We start from the raw sequence: 26,733 nt of genomic DNA, 5'->3' as shown, positions 1-26,733 counted from the left end.
GTACCTAGAGTACCTTACGATGAAAACTCAGGTGCCTACACACTTGAACAGATCTATTTACAAACTGGACATACACGAGTCCGCCACACAGTGGGGCTGCACACAGGGGCTGAACAGTGGAAGAGCAGCTTGTCAGAAAATGTGCTGGAGGTCTGAATTACCAGCAAGCTGACCACGAGCCAGATGTGGACCCCTGAGGAAAAAAGGCCAGTGGTATCCTGGGTTGGTTTAGGAAGAGCACCACTAGTAATCCAAGTGCTGAGATCCTTTGTCCCTGCTCAGCACTGGTGATGCACAGGCAGATGCTGGGCCTAGGTCTGGGACACACCAAACATCCGGGAGTGAGTCCAATGACAGACTACAAACACAGTGGACTGGAGCACCTTTTACAGAAAGAGAGGCTGAGAGAGATGTAACCATTCCACCTGAAGAAGTCTCAGGAGGGTCTTGTAAATGTGTGTAAACACTCAACAGAAGAGAATAAGGAAAATTGAGTCAGACCCTTCCCAGTAACATCCACTGAATGAAGAGGAGGCAGTAAGCACAAATCAAACTAAGACATTCCATTTAACCATGAGGGAAAAAAAAAATACTGTGAGGGTGATCAAACACAAGAACAGGCTTTGAGAGACGATGGTAGTCTCTTTCCCTAGAGATATTCAAACCAAACAGTCACAGCACTGAGCAACCTGCTGTACCTGACTCTGCTGTAAATGCCCACTAGCCTCAGTGGCTAAGGTTCTGTTGCCCTCATGGATTCCATGCTTCCACTTAGTTTCCAGGTGCAAAAACTCTTCCACGTCAAATGACTTAACAATTCTGTCCTGACTGCCAGCCTGCAAAACAAGGGTGATATTTGCTCATTTTCCAAAAATTATAGAGAAAGGGAAAATGCTAGTTCATATAATATTTGCCTAAATATGTGAGTTAAATTTTACAGTGGAATGAAATTTAAATTATTCAAGTATTTGCAAAACTTAAGAAAATATCTGTTCAGCATACAAAACTAAGCATAGCACAGATTTATACTACGTCCCATGATCAAAGAGATGCAGGAAGTTGGATATACTTTCTGAAAGGAAGGTTTGCAACAGAAAAAGTTGAGCAGTAGCTGAAGCAAATTCTCACTTTTCAGCATTACAAGAAAAAGAAACTCTTGCAAATCTGAGGACTGTGGAAAACATTGCTACAGAAGTGGTGAAGAACTTGTAGGGAAGGAAAAATGGCTGAGCTTCATCTAAATTTACCTAACAATTTCAATTAACCAAAACTAATGAACATATTTTCCCTACTGAGAGTAGGGAATTACTTGTTAATACATTTAAATTCATTTTCAGTGGGTACAGGTTAACCTTTAAAAAAAGTTTAATAAGTCTGGCATCTGTATCACTTCTTCCAAAAACCTGAGTCATCTTGTGAAAAATCTCTGAGACAAACATCAACAAACATTGTTTTTGTCTGTTGAGGAAGTTTTTTTTTTTCCTCTGTTGAGGAAGCATCATTTCAGCATGATGCATGCTCAATTTTCAGCACTTGCAGACTTGCCAATATTTTACCTTAGATCTTGTTTATACATGCACCTTCCTCCAGGCACCACCCAATCTGTCATAAACAATGGAAATAAGATGAAAGTCTGCCTGTTTTCATCTACTTAGTTTGCCAGCTCAATTTAAATCACTCTGCAGGAGGGAAACCTTAAACAATCAACAAAACTGTGAACACCTGAGTTCTGGTCAGCTTTGAATGTGCTCCAAGAGCTTCTGAAGAAATTGTGCTTTTAAGCCCAAGTATCTCCCTCATGACTGAAGGTAAAATGAGGTATTTTTAGTCTACAACCATGAATGGATCACTTATGGAAACATTATAAATAATGTAACTGGAGTTCCAACATAAGAAGGACACAGACCTGTTGAAGCAGGTCCAGAGGAAGGTCACAAATATGATCAGAGAAATGGAACAATGCTCCTATGAGGACATGCTGAGAGAGCTGGACTTTCTCAGCCTGGAGAAGAGAAGTCTCTGGGGAGACTTTAAAGCAGTCTTCCAGTGTGTAACAGAGATCTAGAAGAAAGCTGGAGTGGGAGTTCCAGCAAGGGCTTCTAGTTGCAGGATAAGGGGGAATGGCTTCAAACTGGAAGAGGGTAGATTTAGGTAAGATATTAGAAAGAAATTCTTTCCTGGGAGGGTGGTGAGGCACAGAAACAGGTTCCCCAGAGAAGCTGTAGATGCCCCATCCCTGGAAGTGTTTAAGGCCAGGCTGGATGGAGCTCCAAGCAGCCTGGTCTAGAGGAAGATGTCCCTGCCCATGGCAATGAGTCTGGAATGGAAGGATCTTTAAGGTCCCTTCTAACACAAACCATTCTAGGATTCCAACATTTACTCTTGTGAGCACTGTTAGTGTAGAAAACTCAGGAAAGATTGTAAGATTAGGCCCCATATTTCTGTAATTAGTAGCTTGGGCCTTGTTAGACTCAGAACAATATTCCTTCCTTTCTTTTATTTCCAGATGGTCCATGCTCTGGCCTTCAGGTTTCTGCAGAATTAGGAATACGTTTTATAAACACTGCTACATTTCTGTGCTGTGCTTAAGCAAGCCTTGGTACTGAAGCATTCAGACACTTACTCTGGGAAACAATCTGACAAGACATACTAGAAGAGCTTTAAACTATGTTTAGCAGAGAAAGAGGATGTTGTACTGGCTTATCAGAAAGGGACCGGGAACAACAGCACTGCAAGGGACAGCAGGGAAAACCTGTAAATCATCCCAAAAGAATTAGAGAGGGCTCTTCCTAGAAGATGAAGAGGTGGACAGCTTAGCTGAAGTGCCTCTACACCAACTCATGCAGCACCATGGTGGAATTAGAAAACTATGGCCTAATTGCTATCACAGAAACATGGGACATGAATTACATGTCTAGAGCACTGCAGTTGAGGACTACAAGTTTTCAGAAGAGACAGGCTAGGAAGGAGGGGTGGGGGTGTTGTGCTCAATGTTAAGGAAAAGTCAGATTGTGAAGATTCAGAATATTGTCTGATAAATAGCCATAACCAGACTGAGACCCTGTAGGTGAAAATCAAGGGCAGGACTAACAAAGGACAGCTGGTGACAGGGACCTGCTATAGGTTTCCTGATCAGAGGAAGCCTGTCAACAAGGCATTTTGCTTCAGATACAGGCAGCATCATGCTCACAAGCTCTCAACCTAATGGAGAACTTTAAACACCTAGTCATCTGCTGGGAAACCAATACCATAGCAAGCAATCCAGGAGACTCCTGGAGAGCATGGGGAACAACTTCCTGGTACACATATTAGACAAACTAACCAGAGGAGAGACATTACTAGACCTGGTACTCACTAAAGCAGTGGATGAGCACATCAAAAGAGTTAAGATCAGATGCAGCCTCGGCTGTAACAACCACCCTGGTTAGTTTGTGATCTAAGGGGTTTGGGCCTGGCAAGGAGCAAAACCAAGACCCTGAACTTTGCAAGCGTAGAATTTCAGCTGTTGGAAAAAAATGGTGAATGAGGTCCCCTAGGTAACTTTCCTTAAGAATAGAGGGGCTGATCAGAGCACAAGAGATCTTTACCCCAGTGTGTAGAAAATCATGGAAGTCAGGCTGGAAACTGGCATAACTGAGTGAGTATCTGCTCATCAAACTGAGTAAGAAATGTACAGCCCATGGAAGCTGGGACAAGTAACCTGGGTATTACGATATAATTTGAGTATTGCGATATAATTTGGGTGCATAGGGATGGCATCAGGAAAGCCAAGGCAAAGCTGGAACAAGCTTTGGCAAGAGATGTGAAGAAAAACAAGAAGGGATTTTATAAGAATATAGATCAGAAAAGAAAGACTAAGTAGAGTGTATCCATCCTGGTAAGTGAGAAGGGGCACCTGATGGTAATTGGAAGGCTGAGGTACTGACTGAGTTCTTTGCCTCAGTCTTTGCTGACAGTCAGGCTTCTCTCAAGGCCCTGGTTCTATCCGTGGGTATTGAAGGAGCAAAGTCCTTCACCCTATAAGCAAAGAACAGGTCTGGAATTGGTGAAACTGAACAGGCTCAAGTATATGGGATGTGATGAGATGCACTTCCAGATCCTGAGGAAAGTGGCTGATGTTGCCAAGCCCATCTCCATCATATTTGAAAAGTCCTGGCAGACAGGTGAAGTGACTGGAAAAAGGGAAACATCACTCCCATTTTTAAAAATGGAAGAAAGGAAGATCTGTGGAACTACAGACCAGTCAGCCTCACTTACATGTTTGGAAAGATTATGGAATAAATCTTCCTTGTAAATATGCTGAGGCACAGAAAAGACAAGGAAGCAATCTGAGGTGACCAGCAAATTTTACTGAGATCATGCCCAACCAATCTCATGGTCTTCTATGGTGCAGTGGCAGCAGTGATTGACGAAGGAAGATCAACAGATGTCACCTATCTCCTTCTGTAAGGTCTTGGTGGTCCCTAATAACATCATTAGCTCAGAACTGGGAAGACATAGATTTGATGGATGTACTATTCAGTGAATAAGGAATTTGCTGGATGGACACAGCCAGAGAGTTGTGCTCAATGGCTCTATGTCCAGGTGGAAGCTGGTGAGGAGTGATGTTTCTTAGGGCAGACAGAGGTCTGGGGACTGTTGCTCTTCAATATCTTCATCAATGACGACATTGAGTGCACCCTCAGCAGGTTTATAGATGGCACAAAGCCAAGACTTTGAAAAGACAGGATCTTTCCTGGGGGAGTGAAGAGGGACCTGGACAAGCTTAAGCAATGGGCCCACGGGAATCTCAGGAGGTTCAGCCTGAGAGTGTCAACAGTGAAGTGTGAAGTGCTGCCCCTGGGTCAGGGCAGTCCCAGTTATGAGTACAGACTGGGAGAAGAACTCATTGAGAGCAGCCCTGTGGAAAAGGGCCTGGGGGTTCTCCTGTATGAAAAGCTGGACATGACCCAGCAGTGTGTGCTCACAGCCCAGAAGCCAGTGATGTCCTGGGCTGCACCATAAGGGAGGTGGCCAGCAGGGTGAGGGAGAGGATTCTGCCCCTTAATTCTGCCCTGTGAGACACCACCTAGAGTGCTGCACGAGCTCAGAAAAGACATCTGCCTGTTGGAGCAGATTCAGAGAGGAGTCAGGAAGATGATCAGACAGCTGGACCACTTCTCCTGTGAAGACAAGCTGAAAGACCTGGGCTTGTTAATCCTGGAGAAAAGGCTCTGGGGAGATCTTATAGTCTTCCAGTACCTTAAGGGGCTTATAATAAAAGAGGGAGAGAGACTTTTTATATGGGCAGATAGTGACAGGACAAGGGGCAATAGTTTTATACTGAAATAGGGCATGTTTACTATTGGCTATTAGTTAGAAACTCTTTACTGTAAGAGTAGTGATGCTACCAACTGTACTACTTGGACAGAAAGTGCTCATTTTATAATATCTTGTCAGATGTTAAGAATTGTTAGAATATTTTTTCTTAGTTTTCATCCTTATTTTTAAATCTATGATTGTTGAAGTAAAGTCCATTAATTTTTCAGACAAGAAACAAACCCACAGAGGAATACTTCTGGCAGTTGAAACTGTGGGATTGGAAGTCTCCGTTTCATAAAATTATTTTGTTGTCTTTTTTCATAGATTTCTGAGTAACTTGTATTCAGATAGTGCTCAGTATCATTAATACCCAAAGCCTTGTGCAAATCAGTGTTCTTTGCTGTAATCATATTAAGCTGTATTTCCAATCAGAAAGCTAAGCAGGAAAAAAAGATGTGCCCCACTATGAAAACTTCCTTTTCATTTGCAATGGCAGATGCATCAGAAAAAGCTAAATGACACAGATGATCAAAAGATATTAAGAATGTTAAGTTCTCCCCTTCTGTCACAATGTCTAGGAAAATATTACAGTAAAAACGCTAAGAAATTACTGAAATTAAGGAAAACCAGCCTAATCACATTCTAATTATTTCTGGAGGTGTAGTCATACCTGGAAATTGAAAAACACTTCTCTCTAAAAACATCTTGCTCTAGAAGCTTTCTAAAAAGCATTGAGAAACACATAGCACAACACATAGCCAGCCTTTTACAGGCTATATTTTTACAGGACTGAAAGTCCATCTTTCAGAAAAAACAATGGAATTACAGTTTCTGCAAAAAATATGAACCTGTTATCGGCAAACCACTTGCACCAGCTGTGAAGCAACATAGGTATTTACATGAAAGAGCTACTTGCAAGTCATTGTGGGAAAGTAGCAATAGACCGCTTTCCACCCTTTCAATGACACACAGAGCTGACTGGATTATGAAAACTCTGAAGGGATAACTCCCACCTGCAACCAAACCTGTTGCAAGGTGAAGAAACTAGAATACAAAAGGACTCGTAGCTAAGTTATAAATATTTAATGTATAAATCCAGTTCCTGGAGGGTTCAAAAAGCTATACAAGCACTTCCTACATTTCAGATGCATCTTTGACTTTCAGTTTGCATTTAAAGTATGCAAAACATTGCATTTAGAGCATGCAAAAAAGCTCTCTGTTTTCCTTACTTAAAACTATGGTGAAGATTAAAACAGACAGGTTTTGGCACTTCTTTTAACCTCCAATTATTCTCAGTATTTGCAGCATATTATCTAGGAATCTCTGAACTACAGGAAGTTACAGAATTCACAGAATCATTGCGTTGGAAGAGACCTTCAAGATCATCGAGTCCAACCCATGCCTTAACACCTCAACTAGATCATGGCACCAAGTGCCACATCCAGTCTTTTTTAAACACATCCAGGGATGGTGACTCCACCACCTTCCCAGGCAGACTACTCCAATACTTTATCACTCGTTCCACAAAAAACTTTTTCCTAATATCCAACCTATATTTCCCTTGGTGCAGCTTGAAACTGTGTCCTCTCATTCTGTCAGCTGCTCGCTGGTGAAAGAGACCAACCCCACCTGCCTACAAACACCTTTCAGGGAGTTGTAGAGAGTGATGAGGTCACCTCTGAGTCTCCTTTTCTCCAGGCTAAACAACCCCAGCTCCCTCAGCCATTCCTCACAGGGTTTGTGTTCCCAGCCCCTCACCAGCCTCGTTGCCTCCTCTGGATGTGCTCAAGTGTCTCAATGTCCTTCCTGAACTGAGGGCCCAGAACTGGACACAGCACTCCAGGTGTGGCCTCACCAGTGCCCAGTAGAGGGGGAGAATGACCTCCCTGCTCCTGCTGGCCACACAATTCCTGATCCAGGCCAGGAGCCATTGGCGTTCTTGGCCACCAGGGCACACTGCTGGCTCATGTCCAGCTGGCTGTCACCAGCATCCCCAGCTCCCTTTCTGCCTGGGCACTGTCCAGCCACACCATCCCCAGCCTGTAGTGCTGCAGGGGGGTTTTGTAGATTTATGAATATCCAAGTATCTTAGCAGCTCTCTGACTGCCTCCTCCTGGATAACATGCAGACCATTCTGCTCCCTGACACCATCAACCAACCCAAGAGGACAATTGTCCAGGAATGACTAAGTGACCGGATTGAAAAATTATCAAAAAATCAAATAATTTGAACACGCAGGATAGAATAAAAACATTTAAAATTAATTTTCGTGCTAATATTGTTACTGACATCATGTCAAGACTGACATAAATTCCTAAATTATGTTACATGAGATTGTAAAGCATCTAGGCAACTTAAAAAATACTGTGCCTTGAATTAAGCTATATAGAAACTGCTTTTTACATTAACCTGATTTAAGAAAGAATAAGAATGAATCAGCTCTTTGATAACTTTCCAAAGAAATCATGAGAACTTCCCAAGCAATTTCATGTGCGTTGTCTGCGGTCTGTAAGGTACAAAATGGAATGTTCTTGCTTAGAAAGAGGATCTTGTCTTCTCTGTCACTCCTATGATCCAGAAACATGAGGCTAAAGTATCACTTTCTTTACTCTTAGAGAAATTGCGAGACTGTACATGCAACAAATGAAAGGAAAATCCTATGAGCAACTAGACTATCATTTTAGGGAACAGCAGGCATTGCTGGCAGAAAAGTATTTGTTCAGATGGTGTTAAATTTCATTTTTTCTAAGTGGTCAAATATACTTTTATCCTTAGAGAAAAACAGATTTTTTTTTATGCATTCCTGATGCATATACTTTACATTCATCTGATATCATTCTGCACTGCAGAATTCAGAGAAACATTTTTATTACAGATTTCAGGATCTTTTTACTACATATGATTCAAGGAACTTTTCTGCATGTATTCTGTAACGTGTGACAAATCACTCTGCAAGAGACTACAGCGACCCCACCACTACAATGTCAGTCACAGACCCTAGTCATGGTCATGTCAAAGTGTCATCTTATTTCCTAAGAGTTCCTAATATGTTCTCTTTATTCCTGGATGCAATTAATGCAGCAGGGGGATCTTCTCAGTGAGTGACAAATAAGAGGGATGTTAATAAGAGGCTGAGGGATCTTTCTGAAAACACTTGCCTGAAATCAGACCATTTGAGAATTACGGTCCTATGTCATCAATACACATCTTCACAAGCATGCTTTGTGTTAACAAATGTTGGCAATTTACTGCAGCCTGAGCTTTGAAAGATGATTATTTTTATTTGGAAACAGCTGAAGTGAAATGTGGTTTGGACCAACCCAGTGCAGGACAGAGTTCACCTCCAATCTAGCAGCTGCCAGAAAGGAGAGGAGGAACTGCTGAGAGGGAAGCACGGAGATGTGCTGCACGGAGATGTGCTGCACATGATCATCTCATGACTCCTTCTCCCAGCCAAATGGAGAAGGCTATCTTAAACAAAAAGCAGACTTTTTGTTTAAGACATTAAAAAGAAAAGCCAATCAAGCTTGAAGGGAAGAAACTTTTACAATCACATCCTGGGTTTCACTCACATTTCCTGGTAGGCATACAACAAAGAGCAGATCACTCTTCTGGAAGGATCACTGTAGGGAGATCATTTATCAGTGGACCAATAAGGAAGCTGCCATGGTAAGAAGTGGACTGGCTGTATTTACAACATACTGAATTTTATACTAGCAGCTTAATGCAAATTTCTCTCCCTAATGACTGTACTTAGAAAAATCTCACTAGGAAGATAGGAGCATAACTCAGCTCCAGCTGCTGCTAAGGGAAACAAAATTAATTTCTACAAGAAATGCAAGTATAAGAATGAAAAACAATTATATTTATTTTTCCAAAATAATAGGTACTTTATAATACTTAAAATATTTTAAAATAATTAAGGTATTTTATAAACTTACTACAGCAAGACATCTCATATTCTGAAATTTCTTCAGTTTTGGAACTGAGCTGCAAAAACATACAGATATTTCCTAATCTTAAACATAAATATTTGCTGAATAAGAGGATTTGACTTTCATTACAGAGTATCATACAATCCTGTTGACTCCCTTAATAGATATCTATTCCTACTGAAGCTTCTTCCAAATTAGGAGAATGACCTCATCCAGCAGTATTAAAAACTGGGATCTGTATGTAATATTTTTTATATTTAAATTAATTTTTAAAAAGCTCAGCTGGCTGTGTGAATTAGCTAATCACACACCTGCTCTGTTTAGGTTTCAACCTGGAAATCTGTAAACATCTTGAGTGTTAAATTCAGCAGGCAAGGCTGCTGAAATACAAGGACAGTCCTGTGTGAGCAGCAGCTCAACAGGGGCTTGTCTGAGGCTGGAAGACTGCTTCCACTTGCAAATCTGGGTGGCTGGAGTATTACACAATGTAAGAAATCAAACTGCAGCAGAAATATCTGAAAATGAGAATTTCAAATATCTTATTAATCTAAACAGTTGACCTTGGATGACAGTTCTTTTCCTAGGGGCAAGGGTATTTCTATTCTGTTTAAATATACAGTATCTATCTTAGTTATGTCTAAGACTCTAACTAACTGGAAGGAGAGTTTTCTTTGCTTTCTTTTCCTTTTTAAAAATGTGATTTCTCAGACATGAGAAAGTTAGTCAGCTTTAAGTCAATCTCCTATAAATTCACACTTACAAAAGAAAATCAGCAAAAAAACCCCCATACTTTCTAATGCAAAAGTCAGAAAATCAACACAGCACACCGTATTGCTAGATCAGGCCTCCAAGTATCTGCAAGTAGGAATATGAGACATTGCCTCCTTTCCCCCAGCTCAGTGAGACTTCTCAAACACTTCCAAAAATCTTATAGCTATTCAAGTGGACAAAGAATTCCAAAGCCTTATTTCTATTTAGTGAAAGGCAGCAACTACAATGTATATCATCATACTGAATCATATTAACCCCTGTGGTCCCTAGACACATGAAATTGGCTATTTGCCTTAGTTTTATGATTGCTGGTTAATCTACCAAAAAAATCCTAAAAAACCCCAAAAAAGAACCAAACAAAAAAATACCCACGAAACAAAAACCCAAAAACAAACAAAAAAAACCCCAAAAAGTAACCACCACCAAACCAAAAAAAAACCCCACAACCAAACAAAACAACCACAAAAACAACCAAACAAGAAACAAACAACCAACAAAACAAACAAAGAAAAACAAACAAATAAAAACCCCTAGCAAGTTTCCAGGGGCAAATGTTCAAAAAATGAAAGAATTTAGAATGGACTCACTATAAATAAATAATTAATTAAACACAATTTTTTTAGATTGAAGAATACTTGAAAGCAGATGAGGGATTCTTCATGTATACTTTTTGTTCCTTATTTTAGAAGCAGAAAAACTACTTTCAGAATAAATAGTCTAGTAAAACAACTACAAAAATCCTTACAACAAATTTAACATTTATTTTCATCTTTTTTGATTCACCAAAAGAGTTTCATGACCATTTTCAAAAGAAAATATTTCAGGAAGGTAATTTTTTGTGTGTTTATTGCAATTTGTTTACAAAAACATGTTGTAAAGCACAGTTGAAGCTTGTTGGTATTCACCAACAAATTAAGCAACCTTGGAAATGTGTAGGACACTAAGAAAGAGGACCTTAAGTCTAAGGATGTTTGTTAGTATAGGATTTCACTTGAAACATAAGGAGATTTAAACCTTTCCTCTTCATTAGATCTGAAAAGCATTGCAGATGATTGCACCACCAATAAAAATCCCTGTCTGGAGCTGCTATGAAAGACAGACAGACTGTTGGAAAGATTTTACTAATTTTATGCTCTTGGATGACTAAGAGACATTTCAAGTGTTAAAGCAGAGGACCCATTAGGATTACACTTGAGACATTATTAATTTTCCCCTTGCTGTCACCTGTGCTAGTCTGTCACCTTTCCCTCTGACCTGTTTCTATTCTCATTTGCTCAGCACTCTGTGGACCAAATTTGTATTGGTGACATCAGTGATGCTGAGATCAGAAATTGGCTCCTTGCCTCTATTTTTCCTTTGCCTTCCCTTTAATTTGCCTTTCCCTGTTCTTCTCTTCAAAGATGCTTTACTGCAGCTCTCAGTGCTTTGCAGGTATCCTTGACTACAGCTGACATTCCCATTCTCTGGCCAGCTGAAGCAGGTCTGGATATAATCCAGATCAAAAGCAGGTGGCTAATCAGCAAACGAGCAACTTGTTGGCACACAACAGAAGTGACTCAGTCACTACTGGGTCCCCTCTTTTCAGTCTTAAATTTGGCCAAAAAGTAGTTGTGGGTGGTGAATCTTGAAGAAAGTGGATTGTGAATCATATTGCAAAAAAAACCCAACCCAAACCCCACAACCACAAAATGGCTCCTTTGGAACTGAACAGTCACAGATATCCAGCCAGCATCCAGCTACATGGCAAACCAGCAAGGCCCAATACTGCAGCACACTTGTAACTTGTTTTTTAGAGATGGCACCAAAAAAACTTTGTATTGCAAAAATCTATGATTGGATGGATTGCAGAAATTCTATCGTATTAGAAAGAAAACAGCAAAGTATTTTAGCAAACCTTTAAAGATATTAATTGCACAATAATGTAACTGTTGCATAAGATTTGTAATACAAAACCCATCTAGTGTAGATTCTAGGAGCAAACAAAGCTGCCATGTGCACAGTGATTTGAATATGTTTGCAAAGCCCTGCTCAAAGTACATCCTCCTACAAACACTTCCACCTCATGAAGTTACTCAGCAAATTGTTTCAAGGGTAAGATAAGTTACTATTTATTTTCACTATCTATTCTTGGATGGCTTGTTTTCTAAATAATTTTTACTAAAGAGAAAACAAATTTTAAATGACAAGTATTTAACCTACCTGTCAAAATTCTTGTTGATGATTCTTTTACAGAATGGCTTCAAAATATCTTTCTTTCCATCAAGTAATTAATGCAAATTACCAGGCTGAAAGAGGGAATTCATTCTATCAACACAGATTTAACATTTCTGCCACCTAGATCATTGGATAAAGAGTTGATGACTATGTGCTGTCCATATATCTGCCACTAATTTATTCCTTCTTTCAGGGAAACTGCATGCTGTCTTTGTGCTTTCAAAGTGGGGATTATCTAACTTGCAAGAGTTTAGATGTTTGGTCAAATTACATTTTCAGCATAAGAATATTATTCTCCACAGCACAATTGCAGACGTAAGGAAATACTGGGGGAGAAAATGCACTACCATGGCGGGATTGGGTAGAAATTCTACCATCATGTGTTAACGCAACTCCATGTGCCAGGAGTACATAATAAGAAAGCCAGTGTAAGGGATATGAACCAGAGTATCAATACAGTCCGCTCAGTTTAGCTTCCAATGCAAAATAATGCTGCTTTCTTTAAGTCAAGGTACCAAAAAAAAAAAAAAGTGAAAGCAATATTTGTCAGGACAAGAAAATATGGTAGCTATGTGCAGCACAGTTCCATAATGTCTTGGCATCAATTCACTTGCTGTTATCTGAGTTAAAAATAAAAGAATTTCCAAAGAGGGACAAACCCAGATCACACATGTGTACTTTCAGAAACAAAGTAGGAAAGGTTCCATCTATGACATTTCAAGTCCCATCTGCACTAAGATCTTTGCCAATTCTTTAAACCAGTGCTTTGATTTTCCAGAGGGCCTCTGGCAAAGCCTGGCCATTAAATAAAAACTTCAGCATAACTGCAGACCTCCATTCCTAAACCTATGTGCAGGTTGTATGGTCTGTTGCACAGCTTGTGGTAACTACCACAATCACAGTCCCTTTAACAACAAATTTTCTACTCACCTGTGTATACTAATAGCCAGCCTGTTACAAGAATAAAAGTACACAACAATATAATACCTGAAATGAATAGGCTATGCCTGGAAAAAAGCATTTTCATAATAACTGAGATTTGATATCTCTGGAGGTGGATTGCCTTTACCCCCAATTCAGTCTCTCCACAATTGCAGCAGCATTAACACACTAGTATTTTAAACTGGTATAGCACTCACTTAACCATAATAAAAAAATGATAGCATACATGAACCATGATAACATGATAAAAATGTTACTTGTTTACAGTCTCTACTAAGTCTTCTTTATCCCTAAGCTCATCCTCTAACCAACTACAATCATAATTGCTGCTGTGTGAAGTTGCTTATACAGGGTGTTCCAAGTACACCTATCAGATGAAGCAAAGCATAGAAGTTAGTTTTGAAGTTATATGCCAGCTACCAGAAAAACCTGCAGCTGCCATGAGGAATTAACTGCCAGGAACCTCCATTTCACACTCCTTGGCCTGAATTTTTCCCATAAATTAGTTTTAACTGGGTTTGTTTCTTATTCCCATTATGACTTCTCTTATTCTTACCTTCTCTTGTGCTTCCTCAGCTCTTCTCTCAGGTAAGAAAAAAGCCATTTTTCTTCTAGACAGCCTGTACATTCCAGCTAGAAACACAGATACAAATAATCAGGTTTCATGTATATTTAAAGGCAGATTTACAAAAAACAAATACACAAAACCAGGGACAAAACCCCCATAAAACAAATAAAAAATCCCCATCCACTCTAACACAGGAACTAGTTATAGAAAAGAGAATGGGTATGTAGAAAGAGCAATATTTTTGGGGTTATCCTTCATTCTTCAAAGTGGCCAAAATTTTGCATGTTTAATGGGTGATGTACAGGAAGCAAGGAATAGCAATGGATGCATCAATGATGCTGATAACAGAGCCTCATCTCTAGATTTGCCAGAGTAATACAGTTTCATATCCTATCAATGTTATTCTCTGTGGATGTTGACTATGTAATAGTGAAACCCACAGTCTCCCATGTATTTGGGTTAGTCTTCAGCAGTCCACAGATTTCTGATAACTGGGCTGGAATGACAACTTAATGCTATTTCCCTTACACATGCATATGGTCCAACTCCTTTATTCAAAAATTTTGTGTTGTGACAGACACAGGTTTTGAAGATCAATTTCCTAGGCAACAAGACTAGATAGACTGTCCAACTAGCCAATCAGTTCCTAAGTGGACAATTTCTATTTAGCTTTTGGGATGGTTTCTGAATTTAGCATGCTGCTAGTGCATTTAGGGATAACCTTCAAGTTTGGATCTGCCCTGTGCAAGGATTTGAGCCACACCTTTTCTCTCAGGGGTTCTTCTGGAAAGTCCTCCCTCTGTGCTGTGGCTTCAGAAACAGACATGCCTGTGCAATATCTATTTAGATTGCTCTGAACATAGCTCTTTCCTAGGTTCTAAAATGCAGCCTTCACAGGGTCTCACAATTGAAAAAAAAAAAAATAGCTTTCGGCCCAGGCAAAGTAGGAAGCATCTTAGAAGAGCAGACTACCTGCTGTATTTGGGTAAGACAGCAATAATAAGTTGTTTCAGCAATCTATACAACCTGAAGAGTAGGTTTTACTTCATACTTGCATAACCTTGGCTTCTGAGGAAAGAGTTGGAAGGACGCAAGGCAGCAGCAGAAGCAAACAGAATTAACAAAATTACCAAGTTTTTTTCTTCTCCTGGTTGTCCTATGCCATGACAGAAGTAGCAGGCTTAGTCTCTTGCAAGTCCTCCTGAACAGGCAGGGCAACGGCTGACTGTAGTGGGAGTGATGTGGGAAAATTGTTGAAAGAGGAAAGAGACATAACTCTCACCATTACTTCAAAACAATTTTCCTGTTGCAAGAACCTTTATCACCTCTTCCACAATTTACGGTAGTAAATTCCAATTAAGTAATTAACAGTAATGCCCTCAATAATTTTCTAATGACAAAAAAATAGCTTGGTTTGTTTACAGTGGTGCAGGATAATGAATGCTTTGCAAGACATTTCCATGTGTTTCATACCTGTTTCAGTCCTTTCACAAGGACTGAACAAGTCCTTACATAAGGAGTTGCATCTCCAACTAAACTGTTGTTAGCTTGGGGGTTTTTTGGTCATTATCTCTCTTACATCTAGGGCTATATTAGCTTATTTTTTTATAACTGATTAGTTTCCTTGTCTCTAGGGTTTTCTTAGACAGGATTCCAGAACTGGTTTCCAGTTAATTTTAAAATGTCACTTTATTTGGTCATTGGGGGGATGGTTGTCTTATTACTCTGCTCAGTCTGCTTGCATCGAGCCACACACAAATTTCTTTCCTTCCTTGTTAATTATTCTTAATGCATCCAGTCTTAGCAGAGGTTCAACAGTCCACCAGCAGAATGCAGGTCCTCTGTGTTTTTTGCAAGACCCAGAGAAAGTTTAATACAATTATGTATCTGTGCTGCTTACCAGTCTGTACGCCACACATACTAACATTCATGAACCTAAATGTCAACGTACTCTTATACCCAGGAATACTGACACTGACAGACTGCTTTTCTTAATAATTTGTTCTCAATACGGGGCCTGGTGAAAAGGCAGATGGCAGTCAGGGGCAAAAGGTGCACAGCCATTGTCTTTAATGTTATTGTTAGCACATATTAGAATGCATGAAGGAAATAATGAGGCAGAGGATTGTACCCCTGACACACTTAGAAAAATCCATTTACCCCACTAAATAGGAAGTAAAAACAATGGGCCAATAAATAATACAGGAAACAATTAAAAAAATTATAAACATTATGGACAATAGAATAATAACAACAACATATTTTCCTAGTTTTATCACCCAGAATATTAATATCAAGCTCCCTGCAACTAAGGACAGTATGTTTACCTAGCTCATAGGCTTCCCTATTCCACTTCCTGGAGTGGAATCCCTCTGCTTTCAAAAGCTTCTAATCAGAGATGACCCATTTAAATGCATCCCTTTACATATACTGAAATTAGCAAGTGCACTAGTGTTAAACCCCTGTTAGACAAACATCTCTTAGGTACAAATACACAGTTGCACGATGGCTTATTTTCCTCGATACTTTCATCTTTTATCCCAAACAAATGAACACTTAGGTATTAAACTTATCTACTTTCTTCCAGGTACTACTATGTTAAGATTTAGTCGCATCTTTCTCCTCATTGTCTAATATTAATACTCTTCAAGTACTCTTAATGTCATTTAAGACAATAGTTACAACTAGGCAGGTAACAAATGATGACAACTTTTTGCCAAATTCCCACTCTCTGCTTCAGGGATAAACCTGACAGTTGTTTTGCTCTATTTTGTTATTGCTCTGAGCAAGTCATTCTATACAAATTTTGTAGGGGAAAAAGGTCCTCATTAATTTTGCAGAAAAGCCACAGGTATTTTCAGTAAGTTGTAAATTTTTAGAAATTCTGAATGACTGGTTAACAGCATGTGTTTTATACACTCTAGAGGAAGTGAAAGGAGGAAAACAATTCCTGTTTTGTGACAATTGATAACAAAAATACTTGAAAACCACTGAAATTCTGTAACAGGCTTCTAACTCCTCTGAGTATCTTCTTATGAGAAATGGGTTAATTTAACACTTTTCAAAAGTAGTATCAAATTCTGCTCCTTTAGTTACAAAAAGCATTAAAAATAAAGTTTATAGCCCTGCTAATAGTTTTTCATTAAAATATAATTCTGATTAGTCTCTATTTTAGGAAAATAATTGAAGACCATGAGACTAGATACATCTACATTTGAGACAAGAGGCTTTCAGACTGAAAAAGTCTTTTAAAAAGAAAAAATAATAATAATAAAAAAATCAGGTGGACCAGAACACAATGTTTTGATTGTGATAACAGTCTCACACATACATTATATTCCACTTGAGTATTAAAGAGTGTATGACAAGGGATATAGGGCTCCAACTCATAAGCATTGCAGCAAACTGCTGCAGCAGTTAACATTACTAACACACAGACCATTCTGCCTTCTGTCAGCCAGGAAAATGGAGTGTCCCATGATGTAAAGTCTCTTCAGCAGGCTATATTTTCTCTTCATGGAAAGTGCAGTGTGACTTTGTGAAGTTGGGAGTGACAGATATCTCTAGACATCCACAAAACCCCACAGTTAAAACCACTGCATGGGTTTGGATTAAGAAGCAGTGCCATGTACACACCTCACCTATCACAGGTTAAACTGGAACAGCACCATCAAATTCAGACCTGGTAGCTTAATCTTCACAAACATTTCAGAATCTAATAGGCCAATTCCAGGAACATGTTTTATGATTTGTGGGAGAGGAAGCCTACCCAAGGGGCAGTGTCCTATTACAGTATTTTATTTCAAACTACTAAAATTTCTGTAAGAGCTGTAATGAGAGAAGTACTCTTTGAACCTAACAGAATCTTGAAGAATTTAGTAGTTTTTCACAGGAGGTCTCTGGCAAAGCTGCTGAGAATGATCTGTGTTGAGCCTCACAATTTCATCTACTGACTGACTTTTTTTCTGTGTTTATACCTAAGTTTCTGAAAGTATGAAGATTTTCCAAGGTATGAAGACAGCATGTAGTTACAGCAGTTCTGAGAACTTTGCCAGAGGCAAACTATCTCCTACCTGTCTCAGCTAACATACCATTTATTGCAGAAGACAAACTGGACAAAGTAAGTATCATTGACAGAGCTGTCAAGCACATGATTGTGAGTTAAATACATTACACAGCTAGAGTAAAACATCATGTATTAAAACAATGCTTTGTAATGGTTGTTAAATTTAACATGTACAGGTCACTGAACAAGATGGCAAAGGCCAAACAGCCTCTAGCTCTCAGACAGCAGGCAAAGTTGCTGCAACAATGAATGCAAAACTGTTGCAAGCTAAGTAGAAGAATGTATATGCAACAAAGTAGGAAACGTAAAAAGGCTGCACAACTCATTGGGATTTCTAAAAGGAGCACAGATATTTTCTTAACATGGAAATGTTCCTGGCTAAGCTAGACCATGTGGATTTACAATTTTTTCACAACTATTAATCCCTTGTATAATATCCTGTATATGACTGGATGATTTTTTTTCTAGAATCACCTATTTTGTTGGTTTAGAAGTTGCGTCCACTTATCACATTCCTCATGAAGAATTAAGTTCTCTGTAACATGCCAAAAACACAGTGTGAAGCAGCATTACTTTGCTAAAATGCAATGGGTAGACTTTTATCATAGAATTATAGAATGGCCTGGGTTGAAATAAGCCTTAAAAATTATCTACTTCGAACTCCTGACATGAGCAGGACCACCTTTCACTAGACCAGGTTGTTCCGAGTTCCATCCAAACTCACCTGAAACACTTCCACGGATGGGACATTGATAGCTACTGTGGGCAACCTGTTCTAATGCCTCACTACCCTCACAAGAAAGAATTTCTTCCTAGTATCTGATCTAAACCTCCATTCTCCCTTATCCTGTCACCACCTGTCCTTGTAAAAAGTCTCTCTACACCTTTCTTGCAGGCTCCCTTCAGGTACTGGAAAGCTGCAATGAGGTTACTTCCAAGTCTTCTTCAGGCTGAACAAACCAAATGCTCTCAGCCCTTCTCAACAGGAGAGGTGATCCATCCCTCTGATCATCTTGGTGGCCTCCTCTGGACTCACTCCAACAGTTCCATGTCCTTCCTGTGCTGGGACCCCAGAGCTGATGCAGCACTGCAGTGGGGTCTCACCAGAGCAGAGGGGGAGGGCTTCTCCCTGCTGGCTACACTACTTTGCATACCCTCCAGGACACGTTTGTCTTTCTGGGCTGTGAGTGCACATTTCTGGGTCATGTCCTGCACATCCAATTTAGCTTACCAGTCAAAATTAACCTGATTTATCTGAATTGTGTGAAAAGTGGTAATATGAATTGCTATGTCAGCAGATCACTAGAAGCAGTGACTAATGTAAACAACAGTTGCAGAAAGCTGACATCTTCCATTAGCATTACTGAATGACCTGTCCTGTATACCATCCCATGATGAAGGATTTATTTCAAGATCAGTTGTTCAAAGCTAAACAGAATTAAACTATTCTTATATCCTAACCAAACTGAACACTAAATTAGAGAAAGTCTGCATATTGACAAGACCAGCTGAAAACAAAGCTCCATGTCTTAAATTACATACCTTCCTTCTTGAGTAGCTGTATTTCATGTTCATGCACCTGATTTAGTAAGGAAGAAGTATAAATAGAAAATAAAAATATCTCCAGAGTCCTACTTACCTACAGCAGTTAGCAATGAGCTCACAGGGGACCACAGACAGAACACCCTTAAGGCTTTATCTTGTCATTACTCTGCAAGCTGAGTAGCAGCAGAGATGACTCCAATTTATCCAGGTGTTTGATAGCCTCTAGAAAAACTTACTCATCCCAGCTCTGCTATTTGCCTTTGGTACTTCTGATCAAATTGTGTAGCTGAGCAGATAGCAGTCACTCACCTGGGAAAACTGTTAGGGTACACAACAAAATTGCCCTTGCACACTGAGAACATATTTAACAAAATACTGAAACAGTTCTCTCTTAGTAGACCACTTTCTTCCCCATTTTACTGCTTTTCCTTATGATCATACTCACCAGGTTGATTTTTGATAAAATACATTTTTGAGGTAAGAAATTCCATTACTTGTCTCAAATATTATATGTTTAGTTAGGTGAGATAAAATATTTTGCTACTTCATACAGTGCACTGATTTATAAAATTTACCAGTATGTTCTAGCTGTATTCAGTTGCTATTGTATTATGTGAAAACAGATACCATGACTGAGAAATTACAAACATAATCTACTGCTCAAGAATTAAAAAAAAAAATAAAAAAAATATATAACTTGTGCCTTGCTTGTGGATTCACAATCTTGTAATCTGAAAACCAAGCACACATAAAACAGGAAACAGGACCTAGAAAAATACTGTGAAAACAAAAAAACTCTACATTTTCCCTTCAGAGAATGAGAATTAGAGTTTCTTTTTCTGTCTGTGCCATTTAATTCTTTTTCCTGGTTGCCAGGACAAGAATATGCCCTTTCATATGATGAAGTTAAGTATGACAAAACCCACATATTTAGGGAGGATGAAAGTCCTGTTAATAGCAATTAGAAAATTTTTGCCAAATTCAGCTTTACTTAGATTCCACTGTCTTAAACATGTTTGCATATGGGCAAAGCCAAAGTCCGTAGTTCACGAAGATGAGAAAGTAGTCATAATTGTATCTCATTGTCTAAAGAGTGAGCAGTAGCTTATAAAAATTAGTATTTTTTATGTAGTGTAATTCCACCTTGCAGTCACTGTGTGTAACGCCAGCATAAGCAGCACTGATGAAGGAAAAATAATTCTGGCAGAAAATATAAGGCAAATTAAAAAAATTGGTAACTGTAAAACAGGAAGGAGAAAAGTGCAAAGATAAACACTTGTGAGAAAAAGGAGAGGAACACAACTCAAATTTGATTGGAGGAAAAAAAAATAAAAGTGAAGGGAAAAAAAAGTTACAGGAAATTCTACTAATCAAACTGTCATAAGATTTTCCTGGGGTGCAGCTGTGATTTATACAGAATTTTCAGGGCAAGTCATGCTTTTCAAAGGCCCACAGGCTCACTGCCTATATAGATTTCCTTTCTAACCTAACAGCATTTTCCAAGTTAGAACATATATTACATGTATGTAATATATGCCATTCTTTGAATAGTGGTTTGACTTGAGTCTTCTTTGAAGAAGAAAACCCATTGTCCTCTATACTTGTTTTTTACTTGCACTAAACTGAATCTCCATAGTTGTTGTAACCATAGAGCAAAGAAATTATTTTTACCAATCCAGTACATTCCAAGTTCTACAGCGTTAGTTTTCTTTATGCATTCTGACACTGCCCTGAAATCAACATGATTCTAAAAAGGAACACCAGAATAAGTTAGTAATGATAGATTTCACCTGTGTCTTTTACTTAAGAGGCAAACTCACAGAATGTTTAAAGATGGGTAAATTCATATTTGCCATACAAGCATTATTAACCACAGGAAGAACAGCAAAATGGATTCCCTAAGAAATCTGCCTTCAGTTCAGAATTCTGGGTCTGCTCCACTGAACAAAAGATGTTTGATCATTTCCAGCAGGCTGTGTAACAGGCCAGGAAGAGCCAGAACTAGAAAACAAATCATCTTACTACAGGCACACAAAGATAACGGGATTCCAGAATGACAACAGGTCAACGCGCAGGAATGAATGCTTAATAACTCAGGACACTTCAGAGTACCAGAGAAATCCATTCTGGGCATGGTTATCTTCAATTGTCTTTTAAATTTCTTCACTAATGAGTATGTTTACAAAATCTGCAGTTGACACAAAGCTAGTGGGATTTGGTGAGCAACACAGAAGAGAGTATTGGAACTGAAATGGATGTTGAGAAATTGCAGAGGCTCAGAAACCATTAAGATAAATTTTTTAAAAAAAACAAGTATAGCATGTTATTATTGCAAAAAAACATACAAGGAAAACTGGGATTATTTTCTTAGGAAGTAAAATGGCAGCCTGAAAAGAACAAAGGGAGAAAAAGAAAACATAGTGTGCTTCTCTCCTGTAAAATATGTCATCAAAACAAACTCCAGAACTGCAAAGACTACAAAACAAACAGGAACAGTAACACACTATCTCTGCGAGCAAGCTCACATTCCTCACACACCAGCTTTATTCCGGAAGGTATTCAGAAAGATTCTTTTGACCAAGGAGATTGTTATTACCCTCTATTTAACCTAGATCTCACTTGAATATTGTCTTTTCAACATCACACTCACAAAAACACCTTGAGAGTTTAGAGCAAATTAAGCTACTTTGAAACAGTCTCTATCTTTTAAACCCTTGAATGCAGATAGATGAGCATGTCTCTGGAAAAAATAGGCAAAGAGGAGAGGGGCATGAATACCAAGCACATTCTGAAGAGTTGTATTGGACATAAGTTTTACTTTAAAATTAAACAGTAATTAACTTTCCCACAAGAGAAGGAAAAGCTTGAACCAGCCCCAGCTGACTTTGTTGTCAATCATACCAGGCTGAGATACACTCTACATAAAATGGAGTATGTATAATAATGTTACATGCCACAGAACAGATGGTTGAAGAGCAATCTTCCCTCCAGGATTCACTTACTTCAGGGAAGTTAGTGTTCCTCTTTAACAGATAGGTCAGGGGAAGACCACTGGAGGTCACCAGCCTCCTTGCTCAAGCAGGATCCCCTAGGGCATTGTAGTCAGAATTTTCTCTAGACTGCTTTTGAGTAATCCAGGGAAGGAGACTCCACAACTGCTCTGGGCATTCTGTTCCAGTGCTCAATTAGTAGAGAATTTCTTCCTCGTGTTTAGGTGAATGTTTCTATGTTCCAGTTTCTGCCCATTACTTAGCATTACTAAGAAGAACTTGACTCCATCCTTGTGATGCCCACACATCAGATATTGAGGTATTTATACATATTGATGTGAACTTCTGCCAGTCTTCTCCAGACTGAATAAGCCCTGTCCCTCAGCCTTTTCACATAACTGGGATGCTCCAGCCCCCATTCATGCTGCCCTCCGCTGGACATGCTCCAGGAGCTACATGCCTCTCTTGTCCGGAGGAGCCCAGAACTAGATACATTGTTGAATTTCAGACAATTCTTCTCTGCCCATCTCTTCAACCTCTTGAAGTGCTTCTGAAGGGTTGCACAGCTCTCTAGGGTATTGGACCCTCCTTCCAGCTTTGTATTGTCAGTGAACTCACTGAGGAGGCATCTGCCCCTTCATCCTAGTCAGTGATGCACAAGTTAAACAATACTGGAGCAGTACTGAACTCTTGAGGACACCACTGGAGACAGGCCTCCAATGAGACCCTGAGCCTGATTACAACCCTTGGGGATCTGCAGTTCAAGCTCAGGAAATATGGGCTGGATGAGTGGACAGTAAGGTTGCAGTGAGAACTGGCACTGTCCACTCATCCAGCCCACACTTCCTGAGCTTGCCTATGAGAATAGCACCAGAGACAATGTCAAAACCCTTGCTCTTAGTCCAGGTAAACATCCAGTGCTCTTCCCTCGCATCCACCCAGGTAGTTGTCTCAGCATAGAGGGCAATCAGGTTGGTTAAGCATGCCGACTACTCTTCATAATCTTTGTGTCTTCCATGTGTGTGGAGGTGGCCTCCAGGATGAAACGTTTCATGGCCTTTTCAGGGATTTAGATGAGACCAATTGGCCTATATATAGCTCCCTGGGATCTCCTTCTTGCCCTCTTTGAAAACCAGGATAGTACTGGCTTTCCACCAGTATTGTGCCACCTCTCCTGCCTGCCATAACCTTTCAAGGATTTGAGAGGGGCCTAGCAGTCATGTCTGCTAGCTCCTTCAGCACTCACAGGTGTGAAGGAACTCATCAGAGCCCATTGACTTGTTGATGGCAAGTTCAGTCCTTTATGATTTCCTGGGACACATGAAAGAACATTTTTCTCCTTTTATGGTTTTTATGCAGAAGCCTGAGCATAAAGCCATCTTCTTGAAATGTTCTAACTTTAGCCATTTTTCAGCGGCCATCCAGGCTAAAGCAGATGCGATTCTTCTAATAACTGGCTGAAATGCTAAAAAATAATATTTTCTGATATTCTGTTGCAGTGAATGTAAGTGTTTGTAGCAGACAGTTGATAGCAAACACAGAAATAGGAGCACTGTTACAGCAGGGGTTTCAAGGTGGTACTGGTGAGGTTGCTGTAAACATCTGCAACTCCCTGATGGTAATGACCTCCTTTTGGTAGAAGCATCCCGGCAAGAGTACCACTGATACATCAGTTTCTAAACAGACTTACTATGCTGGTATCCTTCTTCACATAAACAAGCCTTAGTTCCACAATGTTACCTAGCCAGTCAGAGATACACCTCTTTTTGTAGTAGTACTAGCTGGAAAATTTTACATGCCATGTTACCATTAATGGCTGCACCCAAACCATTAATTCAAATAAAGGGCCCTCATTTTTTCTTCCTTTTGCTATGTTAGATAAATTAATAGGGGGGAAACAAATTTATCCTATAGAGTGTGATTATTCATCATGTTTACATATTCATTATGCACAAAGCTACAGCTACTTAAGTCATATAGGGAAGCCTTACTTACCCTTCCAATTAAGATTTTCATATCAGATGAACATGACTTCCTTGACAAAAAAAACCCCATGTTTCCCATCCCCTCAGTATAGATTACAATGAGATCCAGTGGTACTGCATCAAAACACAAAAAGAAAAAGCCTTCAGACTGACACCAGCAACAAGCATGTTCACGCTCTCACAAAATGAAATCGGCTGCTGCAACCTTCCCAAAATAAACATAATCATTAACTAAGTATAGCTGCATCTATTCCAGAGCCAAGAGAACCTTTTTTCTTTTGCCTAAAGGACTTTTTATTTCTTTCTCTTCTCTTTATGTTTTATAACCAAAAGAATAGCTTAGCCTGGTTTAGAATGGTTTGAGTGTTGCTGAATCCAGCTTCCCCTCCATTATTTAATGTTTGTTTTCTCTTCTGCAGAGAAAAAAGGCAAACAGTCCTCAGATTTACCCTAGGGAATGGAGGAGGAAAAACAAACCAGAAACGCAAATGACTGCCTAATGAGAGTTTCAGTATTAAGAAAAGGGTATTAAAGAAAAAAAAATAATAAAAAAGTATCTCTTTACCCCTTTCAATTCCATTAGCATAATGTTCCAAGAATGTTAACTACATTCTTTTATCTCTTAGACACCAGTTTGCAGCTTAAAACAAAGCTGAAACCAAAGCTATAAATTACAAGTGGAACAAAATATTTACATAATGACATAAGTTATTTTGCATATTAAGATTTGAATGATTCAATTCCTTTGGTTTTGTTCACAAATAAATATTTTTCACTGACAATGGTGAACTGAAAATATAGCCTTTTAAACTTTTTACTTTATTGATACTTAGTGTTGTCCAGTTAACACTGATTCTTACACACTTATCTTTTGTCATTTTGGTCATTCACATAAAAAATAAGATGAAGCTAACGAGTAAGCTGGAAAACTACAGGAACAGTAGTAATTAGCATTGTATTGCCAGCATCGTAGATTGGTGATTTGAACCATAAAAAGAGCTCCAAGCTAAACACCATGTAAACAATACCTGTCACTTTAAAACCACAGGCTGCATTTGGTGCTCCCAGCCCCAGCACTGCTTCAGGTCTTTAACTACTCCACCTGACCACAGCAGAGGAACTTCACTTAAACTCGGTCGCCTGAGCCTCTGCAGGAGCTACTGATTTTACTTAGGTTCCTACGAACATTCTTACTCCAGAGTACAAATTTCACTTTGAAATTTTACTTTTAGAATGGCAAATACCGCCCATGTGACATAATCTGAAAAAATGTAACTCCTTGTAGCATCACATACGGTAGTCTGGCTGTAATTTCTTTTTTTAATCTTTAAAATCCGCGTTAAAGAAAAACAACAAACCCTCAGGCAGGCAGGCCCATTATTTTAATGAAGTACTCAAGTCGTCTGTTACACGAACAGGTATAGCTTTGACAAAAACCACGAGACCTCTGCAGTCCCTGCACATCAGGTAAACCTGGTTTAAAGTATTAAAAAACATAACAAAACAAACAAACCCCACCCCGCCCCCCCAAAAGAAACAGCACCACCATACGGACCTGGAAAGCGTACTTCCAAATGAACTTTAAAAAACCTGCTCTAACAGTAACAAGTAAGACAGAACAAACATAAGTGCACCGTTTTCCCTCCCAATCCCGCAGAAAGAAGAGCTTCACCCGGGATCGTTCTGCCCACCGCTGCCTCAGCAGCCGCCTCAGCGCTGCACCGCGAGGGGCTGCGGGCAGCCTCGGCGCCGCCGCTGGAGCCGGAGCCTGCCAGACAGGCCGGTTCCGCTGGAATGCTCTCTGCAGCCTGCCCGCTGCCACGACAGCACCCTTTGCCACCGGAGAGAGGGGTCGGGGTCTAAGTTCCACCCTCACCTTTGCCTTTTTTTTTTAAAGGGAAGGAGACACCCGCCCTAGGCGCACACAAAACACACACACACACGCACACACACACTCACTCCCAACAGCCAGACACAGCTGATCCCAGGCCCGTCAGGCTGGCTCCTCCCCGCTCCTCCAGTGGGGCAGAGGCACGGAGCAATTCCAGCACCTTCTTCACCTCTTCCCCAAACTACTCCCGCGAGTGCAGCCCGCGCCCTGCTGCCGCCTTCGTAGGGAAAGAGGTCCTGCCCCTCTCTCCCCACCGCAGAGGCGAGCTGGGAGGGGCGCAGGAGCGCGGCGGCGGCAGCCGATGGGAGCACACGCTGCCCGGCGCTGCACGGCCAGCGCGGGAGCGGAGCGCCCGGCCTGCGCACGGCGCCGCGGAGCGCGGCGCACCCCGCCCCGCGCGCGACTGCACACCTTCGACCCCCCCACCCGGCCTCACGGATGAGCGACAGCTATCGGGGCCAATAGGACCGCCCCTTCTACGCAGTGGGGCGGGCACTCCCTGTCCGGCGGACCAATGGCAACACA

At 40.1% G+C, this 26,733-nt stretch overlaps 1 long non-coding RNA gene across 1 annotated transcript; it reads right to left on the bottom strand.

Moving 5' to 3' along the window:
• Positions 1–702: 702 nt before the first annotated feature.
• LOC106628168 (uncharacterized) lies at positions 703–26,491 on the bottom strand. Its single transcript, XR_001331454.2, has 4 exons — positions 26,277–26,491; positions 13,720–13,796; positions 12,207–12,292; positions 703–836 (listed from the first exon to the last, which is right to left on the bottom strand). It is a non-coding gene; the product is annotated as an uncharacterized LOC106628168 (long non-coding RNA).
• Positions 26,492–26,733: the final 242 nt, after the last annotated feature.

Source organism: Pseudopodoces humilis, chromosome 4, assembly GCF_049639895.1.
Source record: "Pseudopodoces humilis isolate 2021_Gansu_Grassland_sample_001 chromosome 4, ASM4963989v1, whole genome shotgun sequence".
Taxonomy (NCBI): Eukaryota; Metazoa; Chordata; class Aves; order Passeriformes; family Paridae; genus Pseudopodoces; species Pseudopodoces humilis.
This window is presented reverse-complemented; position numbering and strand designations above follow the sequence as displayed.